Raw genomic sequence first — 26058 nt, forward strand, 5'->3', positions numbered from 1 at the left:
ATGTACTCATACAAACTAGAGACATATGTTTATTTCAGGACAGCTCCATTGGGCTAATTGGTTGTCAGACCATTCTCCAGTTAACATCGTGCTACAGCTTCAATACCTCAGACTCAAACCTTTCTCCTGGTCTTTAAGTCCATGCGTCTAACAAAAGAGGAATTGAAAGTCAAACTAAGAAAGAGTGTGATAAATTATTTTAAACACTACCAGTCTCCACATATCTTTATTTAAGGATATAATCCCTGTTGCATGATCTGTTTTAGTGAAAATAAAATAAAATAATGCACTTAATGTTTTTCATACAAAGCTGTTAGTTTTTGCACAAAACCAACTTTTTTTCCACACCAAAACTGTGTCAGGAAACCATGTTTTTGGTACAAACAAAGGAGTGAATTGGCAATCACAGGTGTTGTGTTGTGGGATGGTAAATGACAATGGGGTGGATCTAGTAGACTTGACTGTTGCAGTAAACTTCTGAGTCTGATGGATTCAAATGGGCCTACTCTAAGTATAATTAACGTGGATCCAAGCCTACAGATATTCATTTATTTGTTTTACAAAATTAGTAACCTGCATTTATTCTACAAAATGGCATACATATTTTTAAAACCATTAAAAATCAATTTAAAAGTTATAAGAGGCATGAAATAAGGTACTGTTAAATGCACAGTTGTCACTTGTCATCTGAAAGGAGTAAGGACAGCAAGTCAATTTATGACCTAGAAAGCCCCTTTGGTGACCTATTATTAGGATTCTGAAATCAAAGATTTCTTTTCTTTTCTTTCATAAAAGGGGAAAAAACCCAATCTTCTAGGAAAGTACTGCAGAGTAAGGGGGGAAACTCACAGCAGTGTGTAATAGACCCATTTGAAGAGGTGGAAATTGGACAAGAGAGGTTAAACAAAGAGAGAGGAAAGCCTAAACTTAACTATGCTTTCAGATCTCAGGTGAGAAGTATTCATGCACTGAAGGTGGAAAGATAGCTGGGAAGACAGACACACACATCAAGCATCATAAATGACTTCTGGGTCACCGAGGAAAGTCTAATATGTTATCCCATTGATATTAAAAGTTGAAATTTCCAGCATGTCCAAAATATGTTGTGACATTAGGTTTCTTTCTTGACTGAATTTATTTTGGTTCCTTGGAAATATTTAGAAATTGATGTATGTGTCCTTATTTAAAAATCAGATGATTTGGGTCATACTAGCTAAAAAAAAACCCCTTATTTGAGATTATGGTGTGGTACAGACCACTCAAAAAGGGCGGCCTCCTGGCGCCTGTTTTTCCACCGGAAGCGGGTTCTTCTGAAAACGCCATGGTGGCGTAACGAGTGGGCCACTGGCACACTGGTTACGTAAGTGCCGTGCGGCGCCATGCAGGTGCCACGTGGTGCTTACGTAACAATGGTGGCACACATGTATACAGGGTGCCACCATTGTTACATCCTCATCACGTGCTACGGTTGCGGGGCATGTGGCCGCTCTGCCCCCAGGCAATCCTAGCACGTGATGAGGGCCTCCCAAAGGGCTGGTATGTACAGGGCCTATAGTTCAGACCAATTGTCTCCATCCCCAGATCCTTTGTAGATACCTACAAAAAGGTAAAAGCCAGCATATTTTAGACTGTTGGACTGTTACTGGAGATTTAATTCCCTGCTTTGTCATGGAAACCCACTGGGTGAGCTTGGATGAGTCACACACTCTCAACCCCAGAAAACACCTGATAACCTCACCTTAGGATCACCATACATTAAAAATGACTTGAAGGCCTACAGGAAGAAGACAGAAAACAGTATCAGGTTTTTAACATTTTAGAATTGGTGTAGTGCATTGTGTGATTCAGTTTTATACATGTTTATACAGTAGTAACTATTAGGTTCAGAGAGCCTTTAGTTTGGGTAAATGTTTGGGAGAGCCAGTATGGTTTAGTGGTTTGAGCAGTGGGTTACAACCTTGGGTTCAGTTCCCATGGAAACCCACTGGTTGATCTTGGGTGAGTCACACACTCTGAGCCCCAGAAAACCCTGTAATAGGTTTGCTTTAGGGTAAGCCAGAAATAACTTGAAGGCACACAACAACAACAAACTGTGTTTAGGACTGTGCTTTCATGCACATGCTGATGAAGAGGTTTGTGGGTCTAGTGGTAATTGGTGGGTGTTGGTGTAGGGAGCAATACATACATGACATTGTAGGGGAAAACAGCATTGTAGCTTTATTATCTACAGCTTTATGTGCTTGATCTGCCATGGAACCAAGGGTCCTTTCACCATACACAATTATAGCAAAATGATTCAAGTTTGCATTGCTGCATCTTGTGGAATCCTGGGATCTGTGGCTTGTTGAGGCACTAGGGATCTTTAATAGCTTAAATACCTAGGATCTTCTGAAGTATTTAGAGAAAAGTCCTGTGAAGGTGTGCAGGGATGGTGGGAGGAACAGTAAAAAAAGAAAAGTACCCAGCAGCGCAACTTCAAGCCATGTCATGTGGTCATGACATGCACACTCCAGCCACCTTGGGCGGTGCGGTTGGTGGGTTTCGATGAGATTCGGAAAAGGCAGCTTTAAGCTGTGTATAATTACAGCGCTCTAGAAATAAAGTTTAATAATAATACTAATACTAATCTAAAATACTAAGCCGCTTTTTCCTGCGCATGTGTTTTCACCTCTAAGTAAAACACATTCTTCTCAATTTAAGCCATTTTTTTATTTAACACGAATAAAAAATGAATCAGTGGTGCAAGCTAAGATATTGGCTTGTAAAGAATACCAGCGGCTAAAATGAAAAACCTTCCTATGTATTTTGGACCATATCTTGAAGGCTATCAGATTAACATTTACAATACTGGCAAAATTTTATAACAGTTTTTATCAGTGAAGATCAATCAGATCTAGAGTTGCAAAATCATTCTGTACATCAAACAGGAATAAAGAGGACTGACGATCTCTCAATTACAGTACTTCTATTCTACTTGTGAAATCAGACAACTGATCCAGATGTTAAAGAGAAACTCAATAAAATCTTGGTCTCCAGTAGAAACCATCAATGCAAAATATAACATATTTCTTGCCTCACTATTTCAAGATATGATATGTTAAAAATCCTTTCTTACAAATATTTTGATGATACAGCATAAATGCCAGAAAAATAATAATACTGGGCTCTTCCCCATTTACTCTTTTTAAAAACTCAACCCCTTTTTACATTTGCAGAAAAATTGGTATTTTATAAAGACTTGCAAAAATCTGGGTTTATTTACAATAACAAATGTATATAAAGGTTGTACTTTCAAAGTGCAGCACAAAACTGAGGACAAATAAGGGAGAGTGTAAAAAAAACCTGTTTACAAATTTCGAGATAACAAACGTCTCTTCCGACTTGTAAATGAAAGATGCCACACTAAATTTATTTATTTACTTATTTATTTGATACCACTTCTGTGCTGCCTTTCTCCCAGAAAGGGACCAAAGGTGGTTCACAAATAAAATAATAATATAAATACGCACACACAGTTTACAACAAAAATTTAAAATAATTACAATATCTAGCTAAAAAAAGTATGAAAGAGAGACACTAAAGAGACTTCTCTCTGTAAAATAACTGCTTATAAATATTTCTGATTCAATTAAGAGTCTAATATTCAAATAGATAATATTTTAACAGTATTGTAAATGCTAAGTTAATATGGGGAAATGATGTTAACCTTTCTATTAAGATAGCAAATGGAATAAACTTTGGTCACAAGGTCCATTTTGCTTGTTTGCATCCTCAACAAAATGACACATGTTTAAATTAATAAACACATGGTACTATACTCCATTAAGACTAAGACAGATTACAAAAAATATGTCTCCTCTATCACAGGGATCAAACAGACTGGCAGCTTGGAGCTGCCTCTGGCTGCTCCAGCCCTGCTCAACTACCATTCAGCGAGATACCATGGAGAACAGATGCCATGGTGTCAAGGCTGGCCTCTGCTGCAGTCCAGAACAGATGCCAGCAAGAACCCGGCTTTCCCTGTTCCATTTGTGGCTGGCTTTAGGCTGCATCAGCTGGCCTCAGCGTGATTTCCAGCCGATCCAGAGGCGTGCATCTTTTGCACACCATTCCCCTGGATCGGCCCGAAGGCGGTACTTCTTGCTTGTCTGTTTTGGGCCATTTTTACATATGATAGTTATGCCTCCATACCTGTCAGTTCTGGACACTAATATTTGAAGAAGCCTCCAAGATAATGAGAAAAAGAGTAGCATTTCATCAGATCCTAGCACTACTACACATTTTGGCCCATGAAAATGAAGGACTTTCACACAAAAAAAATTTAACAAGTCACTTTTGCTTAGCAGCAAGATCAGTGATAGCTAAACACTGGAAATACATTCTGGCCTCCATATCCACAGATAGCAAGCCCCCATTTTTTCTTAATGGCAGCACGTGCACGCAGCTCCAGTCCACCAGCACACAATATTCTCTGTATTCTCAGATGCACATGATAATAATAATAACAATAATAACAATTATTATTATTATTATTATTATTCATATGCTGCTCCTCTGCACTCAGGCAACAGGGGTAGCTTACAACATTAAAAGTATACATATGATATCCCCCCAACCCTCCCTCCCATTAAAATAGAATTAAACAATTTGCAGTATAAAACATATTAAAATAAGTAACAATTTAAAACAATAATAAATAAACATACAAAGAATAATAAGCAAGAAAAACAGCAAGCATACACCACACCACCTTTCAGAAAAACAAAACTTGAGCGTGCACTGATGTTGGTATCTGCAGGGGATCCCCTGCAGATACAGAGGTCTGACAGTATGCTAGGACTCTTAAATGTAAAATATGATAAATTAAATGTAATTGGAGTTAGCCCTTATGGAAAAACTGAATAATTATATTAAAGATATGAGTAATAATAAGCTCGACAATTCACTTTGTGACATTTTGTGACTTTTTATTGACTTAAATAAAGAGTGAAACCTCTAGTCCAACAACACACAATATTCTCTGGATAAAGCTTCTATCCAGATTTTTTACTCTAAAGTTTCCCCTGCATTAAACAATATCAGATAGCTTTATACCAAGTGAAGGACTCTCAAATACTTTAGCTTTTCTTTTTCTTCTGCCTTTTTTTAATGTTATTCCCCCCCTCCCCGTGGCTAATGTTTATAATGGAAATTGTCAATATATATTCCCATCCAGGAAAAAAAAAGGAGACACAAAAGACTTCAGTGATTATAGAAACATAGCATTAATCTCCCACACAAGCAAATTTCTGCTCAAAATTCTACATAGACTCCAAACATAGATGGAGAGAGAATTGCCAGATGCACAAGTGATGTTCAGGAACAGGAGAGGCACAAGGGGCCACATCACAAACATACCATGAATAATGCAGTGAGACAAAGAATTTCAGAAAAAAAATGAGCATGTGCAAAAATCATAAAAAGCTATAGAATGTTCTTAAAGAAGTAGAAGTGCCATTAATTCTGATAATTCTGATGAGGAATCTGTACTTAGGACAGGAGGATACTGTAAGCACAGAATTTGGAGAAACAAAATGATTCCCACCTGGCAAAGGGGTCAGGGAAGTCTGGATTTTATTATCCTATTTGTTCAATGTGTTTGCAGAAAATATCATATGTAGAATAAGTTTAGACATGGAAGAAGGAGGAATGAAGATAGGAGGAAGGAACATCAACAATCTAAGATATGCGGATGGCACCGTATTGCTAGTGGAAAACACCACAAATTTGGAATAATCACTAAAGAAAATCAAAGAAGAAAGCACAAGGGCAATTAAGCATAAAGAAAACAAAAAATAATCACCACAGAGGATTTACATAAATTCAGCCTATTGAGGAAATCAAAGTAGTAAAAACTTCCCATACGTTGGATCAAACATTGATCAGAATGGAGGCTACAGTCAAGCAATCAGAAGAAAATTAGGAATTGGTTTCTAGAACAAATCAAGTCTGAACTCTCCCTGGAAGCCAGGATGACTAAACTGAGGCTGTTGTATTTTGGCCACATCATGAGAAGGCATGACTCATTAGAAAAGACAATGATGCTGGAGAAGGAAAGGGCAGTAGAAAGAGAAGAAGACCACATGCCAGATGGATAGACTCAATCAGGGGCACCACAGGCCTGAGCCTAAAGAAAAATATGAGCAGAAAAGTAGAGGATTGAGGGGGTTTGAGACGTCTCATTCATAGGGTCACCATGAGTTGAGGTCAACATGAAGGCAGCTAATAACAAGAACTATGGCCTGTAACAGATGGACAAAAAAGAAATTGCTTCCAGTCACTTTGGAGGTATGGTGTTCAAACGATGCATGTCTCTAATGCAGCCTGAAGCTAAAGCAATGCCATGTTCCAGTCCAATGGCCAGAGCAAAAAGGATCAGGATAATATGGTTTCTAGTGGTGTGGGATGGGGCCAGTGGCAGCAGCCTGCTTTCAGAGTGGGCCATGCGGTTGCTGTAGTCTCAGTCTGCTTGTGGTCAGAACTGAATGAGGCTGAGCCTTCCCACCCATCTGTCTCAGGCCCATGATTCTTTGCTTTTATATTTTGTATAATGTAGTGTTTTCTTATGATTTCTATATGGAGTTTTGAGAAATTACCAAATCAATTTTTTTCAAAAGGGGAAAAATAATATTAAGCAAAATCAACTCAGTTGACATTGTTACCCTTGCCCTCTTTTTTTTTCCTTTCCATGATAGCACAGCAGAATAGTAAGAATATTTCAGCAGTGAAACTTCTGAAATGGTATTCTCATCTTCTTAATATGATCCCCCCCAAAGCAAAGTTGTTATTTGACTCACTATTGGTGCTTTAGTAAAATTACTGCCACCATTAACATCTCAAGGACTAAGTAAGATCTCTGTGGAAATGCTGAGATCCTACATAGCATGGAAATTATTCAGAAGGTTTTGTAATGAGGCCATCAACATTCCAAAGTATTTGAAGAGAGATTTGACATGTGTTAGGAGGGCTGGTTCTTTTCCAGTAGCATGCACACATGCAAAAAAACAAAACAAAACAAAAAACACCCCAAGACCAGTAATTGGATCTATTTGTCTAAAAAAAAAAAAAACAACTTCAGCAGTCTCATATTTGAATAATCCTGTGATAAACTGAATCAGTTCTTGTTAAACCGCTGGGTTTTGCCAGATGAGAAAGAAAAACATATTCCACTTTGCAAAACGATTCTGACTTCTGTCGTTTGCTTATACTTTGTTGCTTCAAACTCTTTCGTTGGCCTCTGAAGCAGACCTCCCAAGTGTTAAGCAGTTGTATATGATGAAAAATTAGATTATTTTTTTTAAAAAGCATGGCTTAAATAATTAATGTTTCCAGCTGCTGTGTAAAGACGTCAGTGTTAGAGGGCATGAGAAAGTGGAGAGCCCTAATGTAACATTTTGGGGAGATTCATATCTCAGTAAGTATGTATTAAAGCTGCTATCAAAATAGACATATTAGGTGTGATACAAAAATACCTGGCTTAAGTTGTCAAGTATAAAGCCGCAAGCCAGCCTGTAATCACATAGACAGGAACTATGTTACTAACCAAAAATGCTTGGTACGAGACCAATAATTTCTCCAGGTACGAAAGCCCCCTATCCTATCACATCAGTCAAAATAATTCTTGGTAGAAATTGACTTGAATTATTTTCAGTTACTTTCATTCACTCAGAATGTTTACAAAAGAGTCACAACAGACTTGTGTCAACTTGTTCATGTTACATTTTCATAGGCAGTTTAGAAAGTATTTATTGTTGGCTCAATATTGTTGCAATTGAAGTGACTGATAAGTTTTTGAGGAAGAAGTACAACCTAGAGCTTTGTTTTTAAAATGTGATTAGTTACACTTATTGTTCCAAGGTGCTAAAAATAGTTAGCTACGATGATAGTTCCAGTTATTAAAAGAATGTTTTGCTTTTGCAGATTCACGTTGGGTAGGCTTTGTTCCCTAAACATGAATTAGGTCCAAACCACACTGCAGAAATAATCCAGTTTGAGACTGCTTTAACTGCCCTAGCTCAGTGCTAGGAAGTTGGGGGAACTGTAGTTCTTTGAGACTATTTAGTCAGAGTGCTCTGATGCACAATAAATTACAGTTCCCAGGATTCCCTAGTACTCAGCCAGGGCAGTTAAAAGGGTCTGAAAATTGATTATTTCTACACCAGGCGACACCTCAGAAGAGGGATGGAACCCAATTGAACCATCTTCCTGCTGCAGAGTGAGAAGGGACTTTGCTGCAGTGGTGCCAATCTCCTCATGAGGATGGCAATGCTGGCACAGCAAAAGAGGGTGGATTGCTCCCTTTTGGCTGCCCCCCCCCCCGGTATCCATCTCACCACACCTGCTGACACCAGGCATGAGGAGGAGTGGCAGTAAAATCAAAAGTAGATTGGTTGTTCCCTTGCCAATAAATCCTCAGGCTGCCTCTCCTTGTGCCTTTTTGTAGCCAAAAAGTAGGATAAATATTCTTAGATACATTATAGTGGTCTGTGTTAATGTTATAGGATTGCTAACTTTTGATTTAGCAGTAGTGTCTCTGTGAGTGTTGGAGTGAGCTAGAGGGCTAGACCAGAAAACAGCTAGAGGGCTAGACTGGGTGAAGTCAGGTCAGAATCTAGGTATTGAGCACAGACCTGGTATATCTTGTAGAGAATGAAAAGTGATAATCTGATGTTGAGATGGATATTAAGTTTGTGAAGTCAAAGGCTTTCATAGTTGGCATCCAAAGTTTTGTTTTGTTTTGTTTTTTGCTACATGGCCGTGTTCTGGAAGAGTTTATTCTTGACGTTTCACCAGCATCTGTGGCTGGCATCTTCAGAGAATGCTGGAATGGAAGTGTGTGGGGTATATATATACTGTGTGACCCTTGGTTGGGAGGAAGTGATTTACATGTTAATCTGTGTATTGTTCTGTTGTTGAATGGCAAGGCCTCAGGGTGTCTATTTAACTAATGATCCATTGCCTGCTGGGAGACCTCCCTCATCTTGGGTGGTTTTCATTTGCACTTGCTGGGTCCTGATTTTGGTGTTTTTCAGGACTCGTAGCCAAACTTTGTTTATTTTAAGGGTTTCTTATTTTCTGTTGAAGTTGTCTAAGTGTTCGTGGATTTCAGTGGCTTCCCTGTTCATTCTGACCTAATAGTTTTTGACATGGTCCCAAATTTCAGTGTTTTCAAACAGCATTTTGTGCCCTGGTTGGTTTATAACATGCTCTGGTACTGCTGATTTTTCTGGCTGTTCTAGTCTGCAGTGTCTCTTGTATTCCTTGATTCGTGTTTGAACACTGCATTTGGTGGTCCCTGTGTAGACTTGTCGGCAGCTGCACGGTATGCAGTAAACTCCTGTGGCAATAAGAGGGTCTCTCTGATCCTTCGCTGAGCACAGCATTTGCTGGATTTTCTTAGTAAGTTTGTGGATCATTTGGAGGCTGTGTTTCCTCACCGGTTTTCCTATTCTGTCTGTGACTTCTTTGATATATTGGTAAAAATTCCTTCCCTTTGGGTGGTTGTTTGTATTCATGACCAAGATAATCCAGCAAATACTGCACTCAGCGAAGGACGGGAGTGACCCTCTCAAGGTTGCAGGAGTTTACTGCATACTGTGCAGCTGTGGATAAGTCTTCATAGGGACCACCACCTTGCCATTCAACAACAAACCAACACACAAACTAACATGTAAATCAGTTCCTCCCAGCCAAGGATCACACAGTATATATACCCCTCTCACTTCCATGGCAGCATTCTCTGAAGATGCCAGCCACAGATGCTGGCGAAACGTCTGGAATAAACTCTTCCAGAACATGGCCACATAGACTGAAAAAAAACCACAAAAAGCTATTAAGATTATTTCCTTTTCAGCTCCCAGTGTTAGCTACCAGCCAGAATGCAATTTAAAGATTGGGAGAATAAAATAATAATGAATGGCTGAATTCATTATTTCAGGATTTCACTAGTTAACACACAGAGAGAGAGAGAGAGAGAGAGAGAGAAAGAGAGAAAGAGAGAAAGAGAGAGAGAGAAATCAAGACATAAGGTATAATGAACAAAACCTGCATTAATGTATTCATATGAAATTGGTGCTATGCTACTTTAAACAGATGCTATGAATTCATCCTTGAGTTACCTATAGTTAACCTATAGTATGTATGGTAGGAGGATTAGGGACACTTTATGAAATGCAATACTAGACAAAATGGCAGCCGGTGGAATCATAAATTATTATTCTTTACTGAATCTCTGTTCAGTTTCCCAGCTTTGAGTCAGGTGAAATATGATACAACAGAAATGAACAGTGCTTCAACAGGGCACTCTTTTGAGTGCTTAGAGAACTTTGTATTTTGGAAAACCTTATGTACTGTTTTCAAACCTTTTATACATGGAAAACAAGAAATCTGAATATACCAAATGAGTTAAGCATTGGACTCAGATGGTTTCCCATTTCCCTTTTGTAGTACCGAAACTCCAAATAATTGTTCAGCCACAGCTATGAAGTGCACAAATCAGTGTTTACAAGGGAGTGCTTTCCAGCTTGGGCAAGCATACTGTGATTGCCAAGAGTGCTTCAAAACCATTTTTTGCAACAGTTTAAATTGCACACACTGAATTTGTGTAGAACAGAAGGTAGCATTTTATTTCATGCTATATTATTGCATTTAGGCCTAAGCCTGTAATTTTTCAGTGGTATTTGTTGAAAACATTTCATTGCAAAATAATTTATCATTACCACTTGGGGTAAACATCAAACCACAAATAGTTTGTAGATTTTTTAAAAAAGTTATGTGTCACTTCTATGGCTTTTTATCAGATGTACCAAGATTGAAAACAGCAATTCCCAGATCTGGGGACTGGAAGTGGTAGGCAGAGTATGAGGTTTGTCACTCAGTTCTGGCCAGGAGTTCCAGTACAGACTGGGGCATCACAGGCTGTAGCTCATCTCTGTGCCCTATTTTAGGTAGCAAACAGTGATGGAAATCCCATGACTACTGGGAAGAGGAACAATACCCTTGAATGGGAGAACATTTTAAGATTAGGCTGAGGGCTCACCCAGAAATGATCAGGCAACATTAGACTCAGCAAGACAAACTCTCAGGAGTTATCAATCAGAAATATTATAAATGGTCAAACACATGCCAAAAAAGAGAAAAAAGATGAAGACAACTATTATAGTTGAGCTGCCAATGGAAACCCATCAGCAGTACTTGAGTGCAACTGCATTTTGCATTTTACAGTTCTTAATAACTGATATAAGTCTTGTATCGGGGTATTTTCTACAATTAACTGGGTCAAAGTGCTCAGCTGGTCCTTGGGAGCATTTTTTGGGAGTGATGTTAAAATGAACCTTCCAAAATTGATGTTTGGGAGGTACACTGAATTCTAACTTCTTTCATTTATGTGTGTTGATGTTTTACTTTTTTAAAAAAGAAAAGACAGCCAAGAGTAGCTTTTTCTGCCCTTTCTTTTACTTAAAAGAAAAAAGAAATGATTTTCTGCTACTTCAAGCAGTAGCTTTTCTAACCACAATCATGGGGACTGCTTCCCCCTCTCTCAAGAATATTCCTGAGAACAATGCTAGGCCATAATACAGTGTCATTTGTGGGTGCATTTTTATACAGAAATATGTCAAGGTTTTGTTTTGTTTTTAAGAGAAAGAAAGAAAGAAAGCAAAGTCTCCAGGCTCATTGATACCTGACGATTTTTCAAAGCATTTAACAAAGAAAACATAACCTTCTTCCATCATCATCTTACCAACCCAAATTGAATAATTCATAAACCAAGTGGTCAGATCACTAGATCAACCAGAAATGAGAAGTTGTGAAGGTGGAAGAAAACTGTACTTCTTCACTACTATAATTGGCTTAAAGGGAAGCTTGAAGACGCAGTTTATGTAGGTTCTTGTTGGGTTTCCTTTCAACTTTCCATCACGATAGCTCTGTCTGTTGACCTGATTATTTTACTGTCACAAGCACCCTTAGAAAACAAGGACCTATATCAGTTCTACTTGAACAGTAGAGCCATTGCATCTGCTTCTAGCTATCTTCATATTCCACAGCCTCATTATTGAGTCAGTTCTGGAAATACAACTTGACCACTCTAGCTGCTGGGACACCACAGCTATTTCCTATTCTAAGCATAGCAAATAACTGTGGTATCTCTGAAACGATTATGCAGAATTTTGGATGAGGTTGACACTTAATGCATACCACTATCTCATATTTTTTTTAACTCCAGGTTGTTGTTGAGATGGTTTTCTTCAGTTGGTTATCACAGAGATCTTCAATTATTTCTGTAATGTAGAAATTAATTTTTGTCTGATCAGCTCAGTTTACTTATCTGGAACTGCACTTGGCAGGGGCCATATTCTCCATCATTTGTTACAATTTGCTTCATAACTTGATTCACTGGCAACAAGAATAATGCTTTCTCCCAAACTTAATCCCTTGTCTTTAATAACCATTTCTTTCCCAAACGCAAGCCAGACCAAAACCATTAAGAAGACCTTATTTGGATTTCACATCCCACATTGTAGAGAACTGAGATTTAGTAAAGAATAAAGCATATGCTTAATTCTGAATGGCTTTAATTAAATGTACACATATAGTTAAATGTCACTAAACGCTTAAATAATGTACCAAATTGAAAGCTTAAGGACCAGTATAATGGTTTCAAAAAGTAGCCTAATAGGAATCCTACATAATAGGGATTCTTGAGATCCTTGTTACAGGATGAATAATTCTGTGGAATTTTGAAACATAATGTAAAGCTTTAAATTAAGATCTCCCAACAATAAAAACTTGCAATTGTTTCACCTTTTAACTCATAGATAATCATGATAGCTGGTTGTTGATGGCAAGAATGTGTTTTGATCCAAAGAAAGACAAAGGTAGTTTGTGAAAATGATGAGATGAAAGGCTTTGGTCAATCTGCAAGAACATGCAATAGAATTGATAACATAACGTATATTTAGACAGGCTTCTTCAGTAGTTAGTGACTGCATCCATGAAAAATTAAATTATTCCACATGGGTTTATGTAGAGAATGAAATCAAAAAAGTTCCCCTGTTCTTTCATCATGCATTTGACAATCAAAGTTATACTGTCTCTAGGCATTTGAGTTCCATTTAGAGTCGAAATAGATGCCCAGAAGGGGCGGCTTGAGGCCATTCCTTCTGAAGGCAGATTGTGGCTGTGACAACTTCACAGTGAGCCCCCAGTCCACCTTGAAGCTGTCTGAAGAAGGAGTGGCAAAGATCTGCTCCCTTGACCAGAAGCCCATGATTCTCTGGTGGCATGTGACATGTAAATGCCATGCTGTTGGAGCATCATGAAGCTGCCCTCGAGTAAATGGCTGGGTGTAAACACCACACTCTCAAGCCACCCGGAAGGTGACACAAAAAGGTCATCTGTTTTTGGCCCTTAGTTACTCTATTTGCTTCTCTGTCTCCCAGCAAAATTTTCTGGCCACATCCTTCCTTTGCACTTGCATAGCTACCCACAATTTAAAACAGATCAAGGCTAAGATTAATTTGGAGGTGGCTGAAATGGCTGTGGTTTCATTGTTTGGAGGGGTTTTTGAGCCCAATATATGAAGTTCTAACAGCTGGGATGGCCAATTATGCTTTCATACAATAATTTTAGAGGCCTTGACAGTTTTATTTTATTTCCACGTGAAGCTCAAGCTAGAGAAGGACTTGTGAAGAGAAGCTCTGTGCAAAGTCAAGTCCATATTGAATAAATGCAGAGACCACAGAGATTTCTTTGCCTTTGTGGCTGTGGGATCTGTATAAATGAAAATACTTCTTGTTTTGATGACTTCTGCCTGATGAAATGAATCACATGGCTCCTTGCATTTGGAGGTGGGAAGCAGGGGGAACAATAAAGTCAGTATCTTAATTATTCTCAAGCAGTCATTGAGATTTTTTAAAAAGAGGGTTGGGAAAGGTTGGCCATTTGCTGAGCCGTGAGTTCAATTAAAGAGTTTCTTTTAAGAAAGAACGCTCATGACTGTGCTATCACAATTGAATGCACTCATTTTTGAGCATGTAGCAGATTGGTTTCTTTAGAGAACAGTGGAGAGTCTGAGTTCTCCATTCCACAGTTAGATTAACTACTGGGGCATCCATCTCTGAACTTGCTCTAAGGATTCTATTGAACCTCTCTTTGTGAATTGAAGCACTCGTACTTTCTTATCTGAAGCACCACTTGGGAAAGAGCCACGTTATCTTCTAAAATCCTACATGCTTTCCCCTCTCAATGCATCATCTAAGATCTGATATTTTCATTAAACCAGTAGATACTGAAGGTTTTAGCTTAGGTTGGGGAGGGAGGCTTAGAAAGAAAAAGTGGGATGAGGTACAGGAACAAGAAGCCTGGAAATTGGTAAGTGACTATAATGAAAGATAAGACCAGTGTTTTCTCATTTTGTGCAGTCTTCAGAGCTATACAGCATTTCTCTGATGCTTATCAATGTTGTTTTGTAACCATTTCTGTGCTGTGGGGGTTTACATAAATGGTTATGCTTGCCCAGGTTAGTGGAGCTATTCAAGGAAAGAGAGCAAACTTTGTATACAAATTAGAGATTGTACATGTTATAATTCATGAACTGTTACTAAATTCTTACTTCAGATTAGAGGAAATTCATCTGTATCTCCCAATTTGAATCCAAGGTAGTGTGAAAGTATTGTTTGGGGCATGTTCATCTACTTTTTAACCTTGGTAGTTTGAACAAACAGAAAGAAGCTGTATCAGTAGTAACAACAGTAACAGTCTATATAAGAAATGATAAAAGTAATTGATCCTTCTGTTTCATCATGCCAGAAAATTTGGCTGATCTTTAAAAGGGGCCATGGACATGGAACCCATGAATAATTTGCTGATTTTAAAAATATAGTACAGTGAGCTGTTTTCAAAGCAGTCAAACAAATCTCAGATAATATTTTTGCAAGTTTATTTATATTTGATTAGGCTGTGATACAGTTCAAGATGGTACTCCATTATCTCCATTGGTGCTGGATACTGGTTTTTCCAAACTTCTGGAGATATATAAAGGTAGAACAAGAACATTTAGTTCTGTATTTAAGGATACAAAGGAATCCCTTGAAACACCAAGCCTGTCTCTATCTGGTGCAAAACTACTGAACAGTGAGTCCTTATATTGCTCCTGTTTCCTTTATGACCTATCTTTTTTATTTGCTACTGATATTTACTAATATTGTAGGTCTACCTCTTAGTCCAACCACCATCTACTGTCTATTCAGACTTTTATCAAAGTAAACAAGATACAGAAACAGATATGAGGTAAAACTGTGGGTTACTAATCCTCTTCTCTCAAACAGGACTAACTTGTGATAGAACAATTCTGAAGGGCAAATTCTGAATGGCTTACCAACACCATGTGAAAGATTCATTTATTAGTGACACCTTGAGGAATAAATCTCATATATCTTTAAGAAGCAAACTTAAATGGTGACAGCAACGTCCTCTTTGTGAGTAGATGTGCTTTCCTTAGAAATTGAGCCAGATTGGGGCCGTAGCGTGCGGTTGCCATGGCCCCAACCGGCTCTCATAGGGGGTGACTTCACTCCTAAATTACTTGAGAATGGTAGCATTTGTAGGAATTTTATTATATTGCCTTCTAGGAATCTGTTTATTTTAAGCATGCACAGCTTTTTGGAAAGTCCTTTGGCATTGAGCAATAAAATTTGGATTGGCTGGCAATGAGAGTTGCATCTTACCTCTGGTACCTTTTAACTGGAGATGACAGCAATTGAACCTGGAAATTTTTGCATGAAAACATGTGCACTGGCACCTAGCCATGGCCTCTTGAGTGGAGAATTGCAGACTTCATTTGAGCCAGGAAAAGATGACTATTTCCCCCTAATGCTGCATTGTAACAGAACACACTGTCATAGCACACTGAACCATAAATGTTTTTAGTCTTCTGTGCTCTATATAGTTTTCATTTGAGTTTACACATAGTACTTATAGAAAGCATTTAGTCACAGCTCCAATTTTATACCCTCCCTCCCCCCAATAGTCATTATCAGTCATTGTCAGTGAAGTTGTGTGGAAAATTTTCTACTAAGCGTTTTCCAAACCAGAAAATTTCAATTTTCTGGAAACCCCACTTCACTGGTATCATCCTGTTTAGAATTCTTAAAAAGTAACAATTTACTTTCCCATTTCTCAAAAGTAAATGAAATTGATAACTTGTAGTTAATTCAACCTTCTTCTAGATAGAATTTAAAACAGGCATTGGGTGAATTCTGAAGTATGTTCTTCCCTCAAGGGAATTCCCTTATATTCTAGGAGATAAAATTTTTACATGTCCATAGTGATGTTTGTGGGTGTAAAATGGTGAGTATTCCACAATACCCAATCACCCAGAACAAGAAAATACATATTTACATAAAGAGAAATGTTTGTTTTGAAGAGCTAATAGGCCTCCTTTGCTAGGGAAAAGATGATAAATTAATTTTCCAGCCCTAAAAACACTACTGCTATCATTTCCAAAGATGTGCAAAGAAAACTCGTTCAGAGAAACAAAAACAATGAGCAGCGATAATAAACGATGAAGTTAAACAAGTGTTTTTATTTATTTACCCAGTGGTATCACAGGAGGAAGCCTGAAAACAGAGCAGCAAGAGGGGCATACACTCATGCTTTCCCACTACTCTGGCATTTGGCTTTATCCCTGGGGAGGAAGCCCACTAATGGAGCAGCAGGAGCAGTGAACATTCACCCTTCCTCGCTGCTCTATCATCAGGTTTTTTTCCCTGGAGAAGGAGCCCAGCATTGGATGAACTCCATCACCAGCATTTCTCCTTATGGAGGAAGCCCAGCGACAGAGGAGCAGAAGGGGTTAACACTCCCCCTTGCCAGTTTCTCCGTGTCTGGGAAGGGAGTCCACTGTTGCAGCAGCAGAAGGGGCAAATTCATGCCCTTCCCAGGTGACACCATTGTTAGTGACACTACTGGGAATACCTAATGTTAATAGTATTGTGGGATTATTTTTTACCGCAATAACAAAATAGTCTCATTGCACTGTAAACAAATGAGCTCCCCACTGTGTAATGGGCTGCCTGTTCAGGTAGCACTCCCTTCACAACATAAGATATTTCACCATGCTTTGAAGTCATATTTTCCTAGCTTACTTGGCTCATACATATACTACTGGAATGGCATTTGTTTCTGAACTCAGCCAGCAGTTAGTGTTATTACAATTGTTCCAGATGTTTACCACATTATAAACTGCTCAGTTAATTTGCCCCATCTGCAAATTATCTCCTCCCACCATCCCCTTCTGATGGGAAGTTATTATTATTATTATTATTATTATTATTATTATTATTAACCTTTATTTATAAAGCGCTGTAAATTTACACAGTGCTGTACATACAATCTTTTTAATTGGATGGTTCCCTGCCCTCAGGACGGTTCCCTGCCCAGGTCCAGATGATATATGGCCCAAACCCTGACTCTGGCATAAACAGACCAGATGATATGTGTCTCATTCAGTGCCAAATTTGGGGTGTACTCATCTTAAAATGAATTGAAAACTTCCTGTTTGTTCCATATGTTCCTGGAAGATCCATGCTCCTCACCACCACCTTTCTAATGTGAGGCAGCTGTTTCAAACCTGTGCAGCTGAGTCACCTGGTACATCTACTGCCATTGTAGGTTTCTTGCTCTGATGTCAGAAGCAGGTGCTTAGCCATGTAATGATCATTGGGTGCCTCTTCTGACCTCAGAGCGAAGCTATGTGCAGTGGTAGCAGACTCACCAGATGGCACAGAGGGACTTATGTGTGAAAAGCCATCTGGTGTCAGAACAGAGGGCCTGAGGTAGTGAGGGAAGTCAGGGCAGTTCCCAGGCCAGGACTGCCCCTGGAGTACCCTGGCCAGTGTAGATAGAACCTATGTCGGGAAAGGCAGCCGGTATATCACTGACTCTACTTACCACTTTTTCGCCTTTTGTTCAAGCCTTAAATTGCACATTTGTAACAATAAAATTTTAATCATCATTTCCACAATAATGGATTGGAGAGAGGAAAAACAATATTGTGAGACAGCCACCAAACAGTTAATTCACTTGGTACTTGCATAATTTATCTAAAGAAAAAGAAGCCTAAGAGGATAAAAATTTCATCTGTTTTAAATCCATATTGTGGGACTAAGCTATTCAAAATTGTCAGTTTTTTTGTTTTAACATCTGTAAATTGCTTGTGCAAAGTCTCATGGATAGTTGTAGCTGAAGCTGTACTAAAGCTTGATATCAAAGTAGATTTCTTGTGTGTTTGTGATTTTTTTGGCTTAGTTTTCCATGTTAATAGCATGCCCTCCCCAACTGTGTCTTTGCTGAAAACAATATATTAGAAGCTGAGGCATATAGAACATATATTTACTGACAGTTATTTACAACCATGTCGCTGACATTGTTGAAATATTCATTTTGATTCTACTATCTCTTTATGGAGAACTTTGAATTCAGCCTTTCCAGAAAGCAGCTAAATGATCATTTCACAATGCACATGACTGTAGAGCTGCATTCCATTTTTAACTGCCATGGCAACATTCTATAGAATCATGAGATTCATCGTTTAGGGGGGCATTTGGAATGTTCACCCAGAAAACTCTAGTACGTCACCAAATTGCAAATCCCAGGGTTATGGCAAGTTAATTAAATTGAAATTATAGGATAAATGGAACATATCATGATTTTAATGCATGTGAACTGAATTCAGGAGCTCAAACTATGTCACAGTTTCTATGTCAGTTCATACCAAGGGGAGATTAGTCATCAGAGGAAAATCATGGCTTTATCTGCTGACCTTAGGACAATGCAAACCTTTATAGCAGTTTACAGTTATCTTAAAGGAATCACTTATGTATCATGAAAAAGCAATACAAAAAACCAGAAAACAATTTGATCATTACAACATGAGCCCTGTTCTAACCACAATTGAGCCAGTTAATGAACATGGAAACATACTGGTTTTGGAGCAGCCCCTATTGCACCTCCCCACATAGCACAACAGGGGCTATTTCTGCCATCACTCCCTCTTAAATCCACCTCCCTGTCTTGTGCCTTACCCAGCATGCCTTTTGGGGGTTTTTTTTAATTTAAATTTAATTTTTTAATTTTTAACTTAATTCCAGAGTTATGCTAATGGGATTTAAGTTTTTAAAGACAAAAGAGAGAGAGAGAGAGAGAAATATTAAAGGATGGGAATTAAAGGGGGAAGGGGAGATGAGAAGACACTGACATCATATGACTGCCATCATTGGAACTGCTGCAGCAGTTCTATTTCACATCCAAGGACTAATGGAACTTCTTCACCTTGGAGGATGGCTTTGTCCGAGTTTCTTCCTGTTTTGGCCTCGTGCATCATACAAACAAGTTGGCCTCAAGTCAGGTTGAAGCCACTTCACACTAAAACATCCACATATAATATAATACATAAAATTACAACATCCCCCCTTAAAAAAAGAATTAAATAAATTACAATTAAAAGAGTTTTAGAATCAATGTATAATAAAGATAACATAGGCAGGGTGGTAGTAAATACATGGTGTGAGGGGGTACTCCATCTGTGGTCGGGGAATTTATTCGGAAAAGGCCTGCCAGAAGAGATCTGTCTTGACAGCTTTTTTGAAGCTGTCTAAGTTGGTAATTTGACGTATCTCCTGTGGCAGGTCATTCCATAGTCTGGGAGCACTTGCAGAAAAGGTCCTCTGGGAGGTTGCAGTTAATCTGGGCTTAATCTGTGTCTATCTTTTTGAATATGTTCACATATCCATTCCATCACTAATGGGCACACATGCCCAAATGAATAAAATACTTCACATAAGAAACAGTAAATATGTCTTTTGAGGGCAGGAAATCCATTCTTATTTTCAGCAATAGAAATTAAATCTGTTTGTTGAAAAGCCACCTATGTTTGGGTTCTCTGACTGATGAGTTACTTCCTTTTGTTGTATGCCATCTTGTTTTTCTTCTAAACAAACGCTGCTAAGCCAAACATGAATTCATGTGTGTTTCCAAGGTCTCTGTGATCTGTTTTATAGAATATTAACTCAGCAGACAAATATTTTACTATTTGTGAACCTTAGCTTCTGTTAATATGATGGAAGCAAGTGGAAATGGAGATTGTCAGAGCAATTTAACAAAGAGGTCCTGTAAAACTCATTACAGCTCAGGTAGTAAAACTGCTTCAGAAAGCACATTTTTCAAATCTGAGTTTTATTCTGCTAAACCACATTGGTGCATGACCTTTCAGAAGCTTGATATTTCTTGGGAGAGGGGAAGGACAACCCAGGCAGGCTTAAGTAACATATAGATAGATTTAAATATCCTTTGCTCCAAAACACACAAATGGAAGCACACAGGAGGTTGAAGGTTCACTACTTAGATGTGTCATCACAGAGCAATTTTATCATTTATTCCAAATTCATAGATTGATTCTCACTTTTTTCCCTATGAACCTTTTTGAGACTGATATTTATTTATCTTTCAACTTTCTCCTTGCATAGGACCAAAATGGCCTATATCCAGTTTAGAGCAAGGTACAACTAAAATAACAAACAGAAACAAAAGCAACCTATTAGTACCAAACTTAAACAAAATTAAACAATTCTATTAATGGTAAAATCTATGGGCCTCCTCCCAAGAAAGCATGCAGTCTTACAAGAAACAGAAAGTAAAATGAAGCCAATAATCATTTTTGTACCCCATTCACAGACTCCTATGAAGCCACAGGTTTGGAACCTCAGTCTCAGGTTTTCCATTTATCTGCCTTGTCCATTTTTATAGATTTCTTGAATTCTTGGAGGAAGATGGATAAATATTTAGGGGGCTGGGAACTAGAAGGAAAACTAATTATTTCTAAAAAGTAACTTTTCATGTTCTGACCTAAATATATTTTACTCAACTGTTCTGGTACGTGAAGAGATCTTGTAGCACCTTTGAAATTATCTGAAAGAAAGAAATTGGCAGCATGAGCTTTCATAGACTTAAGTCTACTTCCTCAGATGCATTTGGATCTAAATGCATCTGAGGATGTAGACTTAAGTCTACAAAAGCTCTGAAATGTGCAGGCCAAATAAGGCAGCTTCCAACCATTTTGTGGGCATGGTGTTCAAAGGATGCGCGCCCCCAAGGTGGCCAGAAGTCACTCTGGCACCACAATCCAGTTCTTTGGACTGGACAAAAAGGAGCAGATTAAATCCAACTCCTGGTGGCACTAGTTTGGTACCACAGCAGCATCCTGCTTCAGGAGCCTCTGGCCACTCCTCTTGGGCCATCTGTTCTGGGTTTTAGTCTCAAAACTGCTACAAGATCTCTTCATATACTGATTTTACAGACTAACACAGCTATATCTTTGAATTCAACTGTTTTGGACATAGCTGTGACCTGACACAACGTCAGAATGTAAATTTGATCCCCCACCCTCACAAAAACCTATACAGATTTCTGTGTGAGCAATGTGCCCATGGTGAAGTTATAGAATTGTCTAATAAAATATTATAGCCATACTTTTGACCCCTGTTATGAAGGGCATCAGAAACAATTCAATATCTTTAAATCTCATGCAAAGTCAATCACTAACTTAGTAGAATGCTATGCCTAATTCAGATCCACCCGCTAGTGTCTAATGGCTTTATAATAGCTTACATTATTTATGATATGCAGAACACATTCCATTTGTATCAGTATAGTATGCCAATAATTCTATTACGTATTATATATTGCCTGTGAGCTCCTGACTGCAGTGTAAATTCCGTATTATTGTTTAGTGATTTCCTTCCGTTCAGTGCCATTCATTTTTTATTTCTCCTGGACATGTCACTGCTTTATCTGAACACTTCCTGCTGTTGTTTTCTGGGAGTCTATTCTCTTAGCTGAAGGAAGGTTTAAGATCAGTGGCAAGAAAGCCAAGGCTATTAAATTCTATAGCAAGAGGATTAGCACAGAAGTGCAACTGCCTAATGTATATGTGAAAGTGCAAGGTCTAGAATGACCTTATTTTAGCATCAGATTGTTGAATGCTTTCAAATTGTGTCTGACATATGATGACTCTAAGACAAACCTATTATGGAGTTTTCTTGGCAAGATTTGCTAAGAGGGTGAGACTGAGAGAGTGTGACTTACTCAAGGTTACCCAGTGGGTTTCCATGACCAAGTGGAGATTTGAACACTGGTTTCTGGGAGTCCTAGTCCAACAGTCAAACCACTACACCACACTGGCTCCTATTTTAGCAACTAGACTCATTCAGTATAATGGGGTGTGTACTTATTTATTCACCTAGACCTATAACAGATTGCTGCAGGGCCCTGATACATTTAGAGAGATTCCCCATATCTGTTAGTCTCTATTGTAAATTTGGAGTATATTCCATTATTAAAAACAACAAGCAAATCTTTCTTCATATACTGTATAGTTCCACTTGGGATTACTTGAGCTCTGCATATAATAACTATCTTATGTCCTATAGATTTGAATAGAACTTAAATGCAGATATAACTCACTCTAGATTGCTCCCATGGTGGAATCAGGATTTTTATTCAATTGTACGAGCAACAAAATATTGTCACCACAGATTTTATATGAGTAAAAATGCACAGCCTAGCCTTGTGCTGTGAATGACTGTAGTATTTCCTAAAGAAAACACACCAATATAAGAAAGTACTTATTTAATCAGGATTGATTTGGCTCAACTTTAATGATTTAATTCATAGGTTAAATCATTAGTGAAGAAGATTCTATTTGATCATCTTTTTTCAGTAGAACTACATTATTGTTTAATATAACTTTAATATATATTCAGAGATGCAGATTTCATTAGAAGGAAAGTACACACTAAGCAATTACTCTGAATTATTTTTACTCTGAATATTTTCAAATTAATTTTAATTTGTCAAAAATGGGATCCCTTGTAGCAATGTATTAGATGTAAAAAATGGCACTGATATCCAAACTTCCTCCTTCTCATTCTGATCTATTCCATCTCTCTAAATGCTCTGTTCATTGGATTTTTATATTTTTGCAATGAGAAAATGGCAAGAGAGAGTGAAAAATCATATACTTCATGTATACCATCTGTAAAGAAAAGGACCAATTATATTATCTCCTGTCTCCATAAACTGCTGAATATAATTTTCAAGTTAACATTTATTGTACTATTGGGGGGGAAAAATAAAAGTTGTGGACTTGTAAAATGTTCACCTAGGCTTTTTTTTAAAACTAATTGCTTTAAGAAATTTTTGGAATTGAGTTTAAATTAAAAACAACAATTCATTTTATTTTTATGTTATTTTTTAAATGACCTTAATTTGTATTTGATACAAACGGTATGAAAATACAGCTGGCACAAGAATATGGTTCACAATCAGTGTCTATGGGAAGCTTTTTGCTTTATGGTCTTCACTGGTGAATCAGTTTCTTTGCTGTCATTTTACTAGTACCGAACACAATAAAGTATAAGACATTTATCATGGTATAAGTCTTTGGTGATTGCAGTCTACTTCTTCAGATTCATATAGCATTCCTTTGAGTTATATTTAGCTAGATAGATGGCATATTGCATGTTTGTGGGGTTTGCTGTGTTTTTAATTTCTCCCCACCATTTCTTTCCATATCTTTTGAGTTGCTAAATCTCCCTACTTATACTATGCATAAACACACCTCCCACAAACAGGAGTGTGAAATCTGTGACCTTCCCCAGAACTTCAGTCGCATGGCTGAGAGTCAGGGAATAGCAAAACTTTGTATATGTCACAAACACTCCACATGATCTTACAGAAAAATTGTGTTTGAAACTCACATTTGTCAAGCATGGTGCAAATTCAAAATGACTTTAATGAATTAGAAAGCTTGGCAAAACTAACAAAATGAACTTCAGCAGTGTAGGCTACTACACTTGTGCAGTGGAAAGGGATCTAGGAGTCTCAGTGGACCATAAGCTGTATACGTTAGCAATGTGATGCAGCAGCTAGAAAAGCTGAAGGAGCACCATGAAAGCCGTGACAGGTATTACACCTTGGAAAGGCTGGATCGGGGCTGCAGAGTGCAGTTGCCATGGCCCCGATCTGCTGTGTGCAGAGCCCCTCAGAAGTAGGCCTCCTTGTGTTTATTGGTATGTATTGGAATCATCATAAATGTGTATAAAATTGCAGCCCAGTTTTCCTAGTCAGTAAAATTCAAATCACTTATAAATATAAATAGTTGTGGGTTTTTTTTTTAAAAATTAAACTATCTATATTGTTCACAAGTTGCACCAGCCTAGTGAGTTAATGGTTTCACTCAGTATCAATTGTTTTTCAGAAAGTTTAAGTTTCTATATAATCAATTTCGAACTTTACAGTCTTCTGGAGTAAATAATAATATTGAGTATGATTAGCCAGAAAACAGACATGAAATTATTATATAATTATTATATTTGGAAGTTAATATAAGTTTGGTATTAAAATGACCAACCATCATTTATTACAGAAGACCATTTGACACTATTTAACTACAAAATAACTGTATGCAAGAGTGTGTGTATTGTAAAGCTATACCAACCCTCCTTTCAATATTATACATGGTTGTGTATGAGGCATGTTGGCATTGGCATTGGCATCATCATCTACAAATATGCAAAAGCATTCCTGCACCCTCAAAAAACTGGACCTGCTCAAGTGAATAGTAAAAAAGTCCTCAGGACAACAATTATAAAATGACATTTAACATTAAGTTAACTATAAGGGAAATAACAAGAGTTTGACAAACACAAGGCCACTACTGAGAATGCCCTAATTTCTTAGCAAATTTCGAAACTCCTGTAACAAATAATTAAGATATATATTGTAACAGAAAATGTTAATCTATATTGAATTATTTTTGTTATAGTTGGGTTTTCCCCCAAGAACTTTAACTGCAGTTCCTTTGAGATACAAGAATCTGAAACACAGAAATAGGAATGATTTACCCTTTTGTTACACTGTGTTTTTACAATAATAGGGGGGATTCAGGGAAGAAACAGGGAAATTCCATGCTTTAATCACAAACAAACACCTCTTGGTCAAAGCTGTCTTAGGAAAGAAGCTGGAAAATGTCACTTGCCAGTACTGAACAAGATTGAAAAGGGAGAAAATGTGCCATCAAAGAGGTAAGGAGATTTCTCTCCCCCCCCCCATCCTTCTCTCAAGTTCAAAAGGTACATGTGCCCACAGAGCAAGGGGGGCAAATTGTGGCCCTCCAAATGCTTTTGGACTGCAACTTGCATCAGCTCTCACCAGCATATCCAAAGCTGAGGCACTCTCAAAAGATGGTCATCAAAGACAAAAGGAAAGTCCAGTACCTCGAAGTCAGTCTATTTCTTTGCTGAACAACTCATTCAGACTTTTTTGTCCTATTTCTCCCTCCTCCTACTGTGTTTTAGCTTCAGCACATAGATCCCAGTTTGTATTAAATTGGAATCCTTTGTTATGCAGCACTGGCTTAGTGCAAGTCATTGCTTGCCAAAGCCAAGACATGATGGAAGGAAAAAGGAATGATGAGGGAGGAGCTGGACCATTGAATCACTGGCTCAGCAACACCTCTCAGCATCACATAAGAAGATGTTGGTCAAGCAGTTTTTAGTTATTATTATTATTATTAACCTTTATTTATGAAGCGCTGTAAATTTACACAGCGCTGTACATGCAATCTTTTTAGTTAGACGGTTCCCTGCCCTCAGGCTTACAATCTAAAAAGACATGACACAGAAGGAGAAGGGGGTGGTGACGGGAAAGGGTAAGAGGTCCAGCAGTTCCTCTCAACCTCCGAGGCCTGGACCAAGGCAGATGGACTGGAGGGAGGGGTTGGCTTCAAAATGGAAGGTTAATCATTATCCAGGGAAAATACATACTCACAAGTAGGATAATACATATACAGAACATAGCAATACAGGAAATGGATCGATAAACAGCCAACAACAGAAGATCAGATAGTAAGCGACAATTATGCGATGCCTGGGAAGGCTTCTCTGAATAGGATGGTTTTCAACA

At 38.1% G+C, this 26058-nt stretch overlaps 1 protein-coding gene across 5 annotated transcripts in view; it reads left to right on the top strand.

The window, feature by feature from the left end:
• The window catches only part of RBMS3 (RNA binding motif single stranded interacting protein 3), an 809235-nt gene that overhangs the window by 511579 nt on the left and 271598 nt on the right, over positions 1 to 26058 (top strand). The window lies entirely within an intron of this gene.

The sequence above is a fragment of the Sceloporus undulatus genome, chromosome 6 (assembly GCF_019175285.1).
Source record: "Sceloporus undulatus isolate JIND9_A2432 ecotype Alabama chromosome 6, SceUnd_v1.1, whole genome shotgun sequence".
Classification (NCBI taxonomy): domain Eukaryota; kingdom Metazoa; phylum Chordata; class Lepidosauria; order Squamata; family Phrynosomatidae; genus Sceloporus; species Sceloporus undulatus.